Here is a 9,804-nt window from a genome sequence, read left to right on the forward strand (position 1 = left end):
GACCCTTTTCCGATCAATGTGGTCGAGCTTGAGAGTAAGAAAATGCTTATTCGGTCGGATTAGACCGAATCCGTGAGAGAGAAAAACGTTGTTGACAACAGTTCTCCTCCAAGGATGATCAAACCAAAAAATCCAGAAATAGGAGTATGGAAAGTCAACGGAGGAAGGAGACAAGCTCCAAGGCCAAAGCCGACAGTTAGCATGTTGCTGGAAAAATATACCTCACGCAAGACCAACAATGTGTTTAATCGGCTCGGAGGTAATAAGCGTCCTAGATCTCCTTCTGGACCTCATAGTCATGAGCAATGGCAAGGAAGTGCATATGACCAACAGCCGTATTTTGCAATGGAGCCGACATATTGGGGTTGTGCACCTCTTATGTATCCGCAGTTTCCTCCATGGGGGTTTAATCCTTGGATGCCATATCCTACAGGGCCAGCAGGTTATTTTCAGCCGGGATGGATCCCGCCGATGCCTATGTTCAGACCAAGTGCGCATGAGAAAAGGGCTCGGTTTAATGGAGGAGATAGGTCAAGTGACGCCATTGAGATTCGAGGAAGTCGATCACCGGTACGCAATGTAGAGAGCAAAAACTATAAGGGCGACCACAAGCAAGTATGGATGTCGGTGAAGCGTGCTGAACCTAAACCAGTAAAATGTCCACATGATTTTGGTGCCAGGCTAAAAGTGGTGGAACATCAATTAGATGAGGTTGTTCTCAGTAGCACAGAATCAAGCAATGATGTTGAACTAGGATCGATCCCAAAGGAAATTGTTAGTACAGAGGAAAACAATGGTGTGAAGGTGCAGCCAATGGGACGACCTAATCAATGTGAGGAAAAAACTGGTTCTGGGCATAGCATGCATGCACAATCAGACAAGCCATTTGTGGTGTCCTCACGTACTAGTCAAATGTCTAAACCGGCAAGCTCACAAGTTGATCTGGTCATGGGAAGTTATGGTCCAGGAGCATACAAAGGTATCAAGTCTAATACTAGTACACATGTACATTGGGATTCAAGCAATGTACGCGGCCAGAAATTTAATGCTAATAACGTATATGATCAACAAAGAAGTTTTCCGGCCAGAGATAAAATGTTCGCCGGAAAAACAGAAGTACGCCAGTACAGGCCAAAGTACCCCGGGGGCAGCAAAATTAAGTCAGTCACGCCAGGGACTAAACCAGCACCTCAGTGCTGCCCAAAGGGACTTACTCACACTCAGAAACGACATGTACAGCGACTGCGGACATTGGAAATAAAGGAAGAGATAGCTGAGAAGAAGCGCGATGAATGGTTCAATCATGATAAACCAATGATACCCACAAGAACTTGCAAGGAGAAGTGCATCGCAGCGGAGGAAAGTAAAAATACGGATGACACCATTATTGTAGAAAATTCAGAGAATGATAAAGATGTACCAACTGATATGGATGTTAATATGGTGTTCGCATTGCCTGCTGAATTTCGCGCGCCCGAGGCTGGAATTGCTGAACTTGTTCTTGGCCCAAAGAATGCTACATTTGAGCAGCCAGAGAAGCATGGACAGCACCTAAAGCCATTATTTATCAGAGGTCACATTGATGGTAAGCCTATTGGTCGCATGCTTGTTGAAGGCGGTGCAGGTGTTAATATTATGCCCTTTTCGGTATTTTCTAAACTGAACCGAAAAGAGAGCGAGTTAATGAAGACCAATATGGGACTTAGTGGATTCTCAGGGGAATTGTCGAAGGCTAAGGGTGTTATTTCCATGGAGCTCACAGTCGGAAGCAAAACGTTGCCGACTGCGTTTTTTGTTGTTGATGTTAAAGGCCGGTATAATATTCTATTGGGATGCGACTGGATTCATGCAAATTGTTGCATCCCTTCTACCTTACATCAGTGTGTAATTCAGTGGGTTAATGATGATGTGGAGGTGATTGAGGCCGATAATTCTTCATGCATTGCTTTGACGGACGCGCCGGTTGATTGGCAACACGGTGTGATGCGATGTTTGACCGATAGGGATTTATGGACTATGATTATGTCAGTATTGGTAGAGATGGTTTTGTACCTATAAATGCACAACCGGCTAATGTAGCTCGGCTTAATGATTTATCTATATAAATGATGAGTAAAGACGATAGTATTAAGTGGCTGCAAAGACGCAGGGAGGAGTATCGTTCCGGAAAGAACGATATGCATGAAACTATTGAAGATTTTGATAACATGGAAAAGCTTGGACAGGGATTCTCATTGGCTGATCAACTTGAAGAAATTGATATTGGTGATGGAAGTATTCCGAGGCCTACATTTATCAAAGCTAACCTGAAAGCCGATCAGAAAAGTAAGGTATGTTTATTACTTAAAGAATTTGTTGATTGCTTTGCTTGGAATTATACTGAGATGCCTGGTTTGAGTAGAGATTTAGTAGATCATAGATTACCTATTAAATCTGGTTTTAGGCCGCATAAACAACCTCGTAGAAGTTTCAATCCTAATTTATATGACCGCATCAAAGAAGAAGTTGATCGGTTGTTAAAAGCTAAGTTTATTCGGCCCTGTAGATATGCAGATTGGTTTCTAATATTGTGCCCGTGGAAAAGAAAAATACTGGTAATATTAGAATCTGTGTTGATTTTAGAGATTTGAATAAGGCTACTCCGAAAGATGAATATCCTATGCCTATAGCCGACATGCTTATTAATGATGCATCAGGACATAAAGTGATTAGCTTTTTAGATGGTAATGCAGGTTATAATCAAATATTTATGGCCGAACAAGATATGTCTAAGACTGCTTTTCGTTGCCCAGGTTTTGTTGGTTTATTTGACTGGGTCATTATGACATTTGGGTTGAAAAATGCCGGCGCTACATACCAACGAGCTATGAATTTAATTTTTCATGATCTTTTAGGCATTGTACTAGAAATATATATTGATGACATAGTTGTTAAATCGGATGGCTTTGATCATCATTTAGCCGATTTAAGATTAGCTTTTGAAAGGATGCGCCGGTATGGATTAAAAATGAACCCACTCAAATGTGCTTTTGGCGTGTCGGCTGGTAAGCTTTTAGGATTCATAATTCATGAAAATGGCATAGAGATTGACCCTAAGTAAGTGGAGGCAATTAGAAATTTGGAGGAACCCACGTGTAAAAGGGATGTGCAAAAGTTGTTAGGAAAAATTAATTACTTGGGGCGATTCATATCTAACCTTGCAGGGAAAATTGAATCGTTTGTTCCTTTACTTCGGCTAAAGAATGAAGCCGAATTTACTTGGGGGGCAGAGCAACGAGATGCTTTTAATTATATAAAACGATGCTTGTCGAATCCTCCAATATTGCGTGCGCCCAAGTCCGGTGTGCCGTTCAGGTTGTACATTGCTGCAGAAGATAGAGTGATCGGTGCGGTGTTGGCGCAAGAGGTCAGCAGGAAAGAATACAACATTGCATACTTAAGCCGTCGTTTGCTCGACGCCAAAAGTTGGTACGTGTTTATTGAAAAGTTATGCTTATCTTTATACTATGCATGTACCAAGTTTCGGTCTTATCTTCTTTCTAGTACGTGTGTAGTAGCTTGCCAGGCTGACGTCATTAAATATATGTTGCAACGACCGATCCTTAGTGGTAGGATTGGAAAGTGGGCTTACGCACTAATAGAATATGATTTAACATATGAATCGTTGCGTTCTATGAAGGGTCAAGTTATCGCCGATTTCATTATTAATCATAGGATTAAAGGTGATGAAAATATCAATTATGTTAGTGTGTGTCCATGGAAACTTTATTTTGATGGATCGGTTTGTAGGGACGGGCAAGGCGTCGGTAATGTTTTAATTTCACCTAATAATGTTGTTTATGATACATCAGTCCGTTTGGAATATCCTTGCACTAATAATCAAGCTGAGTATGAAGCTTTACTATTTGGTTTACAAACTATAGTTGATATGGGTGTAAAGGATCTAGATGCTTTTGGGGATTCGTTTCTGGTAGTACAACAAATTAAAGGCGATTTTCAATGTTTTGATGGGTTATTAAATAGTTATTTGGAACGATGTTTAGACATAATTAAGTCTCTAGATACATTCACCATCCATCATATACCAAGAGAAGAAAATCCTAGAGCTAATTGTTTAGCACAACAAGCATCCGGTTATCACATTAGCAAAGGAATGTTTTTTATATTAGAAAGCGGATGCATGCTGAGTCTATAATGTTGGATACTTTGCCACAGAGTGCACTTGGGCCAAGTACAGTTGAACAATTAGCTGTACAATGTAGTGCAGATTCGGTGCATGAGTCACAAACGATCGAATTAGCAAATAACTTAGACTCGAGTGATTGGAGAGTTCCTCTAGTTAATCATTTAAAGGATCCAAGTCAAACGAGAGATAGAAAAATTCGGCGACAAGCTTTAAAATATACCTTATTTAACGATGAGTTGTATCGCCGAACAATCGATGGGTTATTTTTAAAATGCTTGATTCTGATCAATCTAGAGTGGCTATAGGTGAAGTGCACGAAGGAATATGTGGGACACATCAATCGGCTCACAAAATGCGATGGTTATTAAGAAGAGCAGGGTTTTATTGGCCGACTTTGCTAGAGGATTGTTTTCGGTACTATAAAGGTTGTGAGGCATGTCAAAAATTTGGGAATATACAGTTGGCGCCCACAGCTATGTTGAATCCTATAATTAGACCGTGGCCATTTAGAGGATGGAGCTTAGATTTTATTTGTGAAATACACCCTTCGTCTTCTAAAAGACATCGCTTCGTCCTAGTTGCCACAGATTATTTTACTAAATGGACTGAACAAGTTCCTTTGAAAAATATGACTCACAAAGAGGTTATTAGTTTTGTTTTAGAGCATATTATTCATAGATTCGGTATTCCTCAAACTTTAACTACTGATCAAGGTGCTTCTTTTATGTCTCATCAATTTCGTGAACTTGCCGAATCTTTAGGAATTAAATTGTTAAATTCGTCGCCTTACTATGCTCAAGCTAACGGACAGGCCGAATCTAGCAATAAAACTTTAATTAAGCTTATCAAGAAGAAAATTGAGGAGCATCCGAAAAGATGGCATGAGGTACTTTCGGAAGCTTTATGGCCTCATCGGATATCTAAGCATGGAGCAACTCAAGTGGCACCGTATGATCTGGTATATGGTCAGGAGGCGGTGTTACGTGTAGAGGTTAATTTACAAGCTCTTAGAGTGGCCAGACAAAATGATTTGTCGGCTGTAGATTATAATTATTTGATGATGGATAAGATAGATGACATTTCAGAAGAGAGATTAAGAGCTTTGCGAGAAATTGAGAAGGAGAAATTAAGAGTAGCCAAGGCTTATCATAAAAGGGTGATAGAGAAATCGTTTCAAATAGGGGATTTAGTGTGGAAAACAATTTTACCTATTGGAACTAAAGATAGAAAATTCGGCAAATGGTCGCCGAGTTGGGAAGGCCCGTATAAAATTATAGAGACTGTTCCTGGAAATTCATATTTTGTACAATCTTTGCAGGGAGAGAAGTTGTCCAAAGCTCTTAATGGAAAATATTTGAAGAAGTATTATCCTAGCATGTGGCAGGAGGCCTGAACATGTTGTGGCCGATATGTTATTTCAAGTATCGCCCTGAGCAAATTTGGCCGATATATTATTTGAAATATCGCCCTAAGAAAATTTGGCCGATGTATCATTAGACAACGCCCTGAGTAATGATATGATCAATGACCAACTTTATCCTACAGCAATTCCTATATATTTTTGGTCAATGCAATTGTACCAAAAACAGGGGGGCATGTGTTGATGGTATAATTTGGCTACTTAGTATGTGATGAGCCAAATTAAATCAATGATTTATCAAGCTGATCGGTTAATGCATTGTTGAAGTATTTGCCACTGGAAATTTCATGGAAGGTGAAGATACAAGTCCTAAGAAGAATCATGTTCTATACTGGACCATGGGGGTGATGCATGCAAGTGATATATATCTACGTATATGAAGAAGTATGCTTAGTCCTGATGGCCATTATCCAGTTTGATTTGCGACGTTGCCGGAATATTTAATATTTTCTTGGTGGGCTCAAGGTATTTATACATATGCTTAGCCACTATATTTAGTGTGATGGCGACGTGGCCGGAATACTTTATTCATATATGCAAGACTGCATGTACGTGGATATGGCCTAGATTTGTTTCGTACTTAGATTGGCAAGTATATTTTTGTAGAAGTATGCTACATAGTAACCGAATCAAGAAAGGCTAGTCCTGATCGGTTTTAGCTTCAGAGTTGTAATCTTATACGCCAAGTCTAGCGTGTCGTATATATGTAAGGCCATGGCCGATTGGAAAACCCCAAGCAATCGATCTATCAATACAAAGTCTATTTTCACGTACGTCTATTTTCATCGTTACTTCCTGCCGAGCCCTAGGGTTTGGCGATCTTTGCCATTTTGCGCTGGAAAGCGGCCGGTTCTCCTCCACGAAAGCGAGGAAATCTTTGTTGCTTTGCTCGTAAAGCAATCGTTCATCGTCACGAAAGCACGACGGTTATCCTGGTGTTGCGTGGCGATTTCGCGTGCCAACAGGTCGCTTGCCTTGGCCTTCTTGGCAGCGCCGGTGTCGTCGGATCCCTCGACGGCAAGCACGGCCTTGCCCTTGCGCTTTCTGTTGCGGCGCCGGCCCTTCTTTGTCGGGGCGGCGGTGTATTCGTCTATGGAGTCGGTTTCTACACCAGCGTCCTCGCCGGGGTACTTCCTCCCCTCTTCAGCCCGAGTGCACCTATCGGCCATAACATAAAGTTCAGCCACATCTTTGACCTTCTTCATCGCCAAATCTTCACGCATCTTGCGGTTGCGCAAATTCTGATGGAATGCGCTGATCACGACAGCGGGATGATTATCTAGGATGTTGTACTGCACCCAGCTGAACCTCTGTATGTACTTGCGCAGGTTTTCACCTTCCTTCTGGGGGATGATATGCAAATCGCTTGCCTGGACATGAGCTTGATGGCCCCTAGTGAAGGCGGCAACAAACTCATGACACAAATCCAACCAAGAAGAAATGGAATCCGCTGGCAAGTGCATCAACCATGATATGACATTGGGCTTAAGTGCCAACAGGATGTAATTGGCAAGCACCTTGTCGTCGCGGGCTCCAGCAGCTTGCATCGTGATGGTGTAGATGCTGAGGAACTCTGACGGGTGAGTCTTGACGTCGGGCTTGAACGTGCGGTGGGAGGGCCACTGGAACTACCACAGCTCACGGGTAAAGGCTGGGCAACCCACCTCGTAGGGTAGGCCACCATAGCCTCCCGGTGCTGGGTGGTCCATAGTGGGCCCTGTCCGCCTATTTGACCAGTGGCGGGCTTCACGCCGGCATTCGATGGTGGTTCAAACGTCTTCAAGAGCTCGCTCCCGAAGAACTTGGCGCTGATAGCAGTGGGTCTGTGGGTCGGATCACGCTATGGAAATGTTATCACAAGCTTCATCACGACGGACCAACACCCGTGGTAACTGGCATGGGGGAGGAGAGTGCACCATGGTTGCATCACCTCCGGCCCTTCCACCACTGGCATGCAGTGGCTCGACAGAGCGTTGGCCTAAGGGCCCCGCTGGTCGCGGCTTATCTTTGTTGGCGATGCCGACGAGGCTCCAGATGGTGGCTCTCCACTCGTCGAGCTTTTCTGCAGCAGGAGGAAAGTCGAGGAGCAGCTGCGCGCGCGCCAAAGCTTCTGCTGGCGTGGGCGGCGGCGAAAGCCGCGTGGACCGTGACGCGCTCCGACTTCTAACCACGTTAGAAGGAGATCTATCATGGCCTTGCGGCTGTGGGCCATTTTCACCAGCACTTCGGCATGCATGTTGGCCTCCACGTTCGAAGGATGCGCAAGACTCTTCCAACGGCGGTGCCCGGGGTCACCAGCGTGGTGACGCTGCTCATCGCGCACAACTTGGGAAGAGCGTGTCGTGGGTGCTGGCGTAGGTGTCTTGGACGTCGCCGCGCCACCGGTAGGTGGCACGACGCCGCCCTTGGAGGGCCCCGCACCGCCTACGGGGTGCCCAGCTCCGTCTTTGGATTTGGCGACGCACGGGCCGTCGTCTTGCACACGAACGGCGCCACTCGCCAGGCTTTGACTGCCAGAACGATGTGGGTGTTCATGGGCCGCGCCTCGGCCTCCGTCCGCGACCGTCCCGCTACTTTCCTGCACTGCTACTGGTCGTCCGGCTCCAGATGAACCGATCGCCGCCGTCGTCGTCTTCTTGGGAGCCATGGCGATGAAGAACTGCTAAACTAGCTGCTAGACCGTATTTTCACAGTTGCGCCCCCTACCTGGCGCGCCAAAGATGTTGGTGGAAAATGACACCTATGGGATCACTGGAATCCCTACTACAGTCGGCGGGCGCGAGGTTGTGGAAAGAGCGGGTCTAGGAGTCAGCACAAAGATCGTTTACCCAGGTTCGGGCCGCAAGAATGCGTAATACCCTAGTCCTGCTTTGATGTATATTTGAGTGTTCTTGAGTTCTTGAACTAGCTACGGCACGTGCATAGTCCAAAAGATCCAAATCCCCCTCCCCTACGCCTCGGGCCTCCTTTTATAGAAAAAAAGAGGTCACCACAGTGGCACGCATGAGGTGGAAAGGTGTACAGTGTACAAGCTTATCGCCTGACATCACAGGACAAAATGCATTAAATGCACTACTTAGGTGTCCTCTTGCTTTATCGGGGATGGCAACGAAGCCGTCCCATCCGTCGCCGCTTCGCCTTGCTTCGACATGCGTCCAGGCCAATGAGGCGTGAAGCGCCATGTAAGCTGGCAGGCTGCTGAGCTGGTGTGGTGGCAGGGTCTTCACGAAGATCTGCATGCCACCACGCAGGTGCTTGACTGGTTGGCCTAGGAGCCACGTACTGGGTACTTGCTTAGTTGGTGAGTCGGTCGCTGAGCTGGGTCGGCGACAGGGCGGCAAAGCCTTGCTGCGGTCTTGCTAATATTCCCGACAAGGGTCTTGTCAGGGCCTTGCGAGCGCCCTCGATAAGAGTCTTGCCGGGGCCTCATGGGTATCTTTGGCAGGAGCCTTGCCGGGGCCTCGTGGGCATCCTTGGCAAGGAGCCTCGCTATTATTTTGTCTTCTGGTTCCTATCTAGGACTCGATGGCCCTTTGTCTTCACAAAGATCTGCATGCCACTATGTAGGCCCCCTCCCGAGCTTTGGTTCCAATGTTGTCGATGGTGTCAGAACTCTCAGGCTCAAGGGTGGTGGCCTTGCTGGCGTCGGGTAAGTTGCCTCGGCGAGGCTCTTGTCGGGGCTGCATAGGCCGCCCCGGCAAGGGTCTTGCCGAGGGAAGCCCATCTTGTCGCTTTACCTTCTGCGCCCCTTGTTTGTGCGCCGCTTTGGTAGTCTTGTACTTTTGCTTCCTTCCTCTGCCCTGCTAAGCATGGCCACATGTGCGGCTCTGATTGCCCGTGCACAAGTAAAGGGGTACAAAGAGGGCCCCTACTTTTGTACAACGACACGAACCCACTAGTCACGAATGCCCGGGTCGGGTTCGGGAAAGTTTTTCGGACGTGCGCGACGGGGGATGTGCGCTGTGCAGAGAGGTTAGGCGGCCAAACAAGAGGGATGCAATACCTGGTCGGTCTAAGAAAAGACACCGAGATGAAAGGAGAAGCGGCACTATGAACAACTACAGGTTTTAAGAAAACAAGCGGATGCAAAGCGGATGATGCGTTGATGAAATGCAACAAAGAAAAATAAATCACACGATGATGACGAAATGACTGGAAGGCTTCTGGAGCATCGATCTTGGGGCGTCATAGTTGCATA

The sequence above is a fragment of the Triticum dicoccoides genome, chromosome 7B (genome assembly GCF_002162155.2).
Source record: "Triticum dicoccoides isolate Atlit2015 ecotype Zavitan chromosome 7B, WEW_v2.0, whole genome shotgun sequence".
NCBI lineage: Eukaryota > Viridiplantae > Streptophyta > Magnoliopsida > Poales > Poaceae > Triticum > Triticum dicoccoides.